General features: G+C 40.5%; 1 long non-coding RNA gene across 1 annotated transcript; it reads left to right on the forward strand.

Moving 5' to 3' along the window:
- Positions 1-468: 468 nt before the first annotated feature.
- Positions 469-1,387, forward strand: LOC108854010 (uncharacterized). The gene is made up of 4 exons (XR_001949817.2): positions 469-633; positions 867-982; positions 1,055-1,119; positions 1,196-1,387. It is a non-coding gene; the product is annotated as an uncharacterized LOC108854010 (long non-coding RNA).
- The last annotated feature ends 367 nt before the right edge of the window (positions 1,388-1,754 follow it).

Below are 1,754 nucleotides of genomic sequence, written 5' to 3' on the forward strand. Positions count from 1 at the left end.
AGTTCACCTCGTCCTAAAACATTAATACTAGTTAGACTTTATCATCTATATTTGTTAACTGTTTATATATATGCCTTTCTTAATTTTGTGGATGTGGGTCTGAATTTGACATGTCAGTTTCATCGTTTAAGTTTTGTTATCTAACTAGCGCTGGGAATTTGGTTCTAAGCCCGCGGGGCCCGGCCCATTAGGTCCGCTGCGGGACGGGTGCGGGCCAAACCAAAACACAATTTTTAATTTCGCGGGTCAAGCGGATCAGATAAATAAAAAGCGGGGCGGGTGCGGGTCTTGATAATTTTATAAGCGGGTTAGCGAGTACCCGCATATGTTGAAAGACATATGGTTTTTTTAGTTTCCGTTTGTGCCGTTTTTGTGTTTTAGGTTGTTAGTGGGTGTAGTTTTCTAGTTTTAGGATGTAACCGTGTGTGGTTTTATTTGTTTGGGGTATAAAATAAATCTGAAATCCCTAATTTCTAGTTTTCAGTTCTCTTTGCCGACTCCCGTGACCTAAATCGAACCTCACTCCTTGGCTCTCTGCAGATCAAACCCGTTAACTGTCGAGTCTCTTCCGAGTCTCGTCGCTATGTCTCGACTCTCTGTCTCTTTCACGGTTGAATCTTGCTAGATAACAAGGTATATGTCGCTCTCTCAACTCTCTGTCTCCCTGTCTCTCTCTAGTTTTGCTCTTTTATCTATCTCATGACTCTCTGTATCTCACTAGTTTGTATGTATGTCTTTCTCCAGTTTGTCTGTCTGTCTTTCTCTAATTGGTTTCTCAGAGTTTTTATCTCTCTGTCTCTCTATCTCTCTCTGAGTTTGTTTTTTCCGTTATTGATTTCTCATCCTCTCTTCTTGTCTTTTTACAGGTACTGACATGGAATCTGAGAAACAAAATGGAGTCGATGGTGGGAAAACAAAAACAAATATGAGTGTTGGTAGTGATTTCTGCTCTGGCTTCGCGGGTTTGAACCATATGACAAAGGTGAGTTTTATGTTATTTCCTTTACAGTGGTGTTCTTATGTTGTACTTACTCTCATTTATGTTCTTGGACAGAAACAGAGGCTGTGATCAAGATAAGAGCTTACCTACGTTTTAAATCCATTGCGTAGACATGCAATGTAAGTAATAGTTAATTTGTCATTTACCTTCTTTTCATTTATTTCCTTGTCATTTACTATGTTCTTAACCATTTAGGTACTCAGAGAAACTTCTGTTCGTGGCAAGAAGAAGAAGGAGGAGCTCTATGCTATTTGATTTATAATTTTGGTTTCAGTTTGGACCATAACTTATGCGTTGGGTGTTATTGAAATTTGAATATATGTTGTATGTTTTATGTTTGTTGAGACTTAAAACTTATATTTGGTTTAGAATGTATGTGTTATAATTTTTTTGAGTTTTTTTTGCGGGTACCCGCCTGACCCGCTTGATTAATGCGGGGCGGGTGCGGGTTTCCAGTCCAACTGTAAGCGGGTCGTGCGGATAATCTTTTTATTTTCAAAAATGAGGTATACCCGCAGCGGGGCGGGTCGGGCGGGGCGGATCCGACCCGTTTCCCAGGACTATATCTAACAAACTGAATTTTGTTATTCGTTAGGCATTCAAGTTAAATAAGTGTTTTTCTCAAAGTAAACTAAATAACGAGGACGCGTTAGTTTGGTGGTAAACGGCTTGCAGCTGCAAGTACGGTCCTGGGTTCGACACGCATTGGCCACCGAGGTTTTCACATGGGTTCTTCGGTCCGAGGAGAACGAGT

Source organism: Raphanus sativus, chromosome 4, assembly GCF_000801105.2.
Source record: "Raphanus sativus cultivar WK10039 chromosome 4, ASM80110v3, whole genome shotgun sequence".
Lineage (NCBI taxonomy): Eukaryota > Viridiplantae > Streptophyta > Magnoliopsida > Brassicales > Brassicaceae > Raphanus > Raphanus sativus.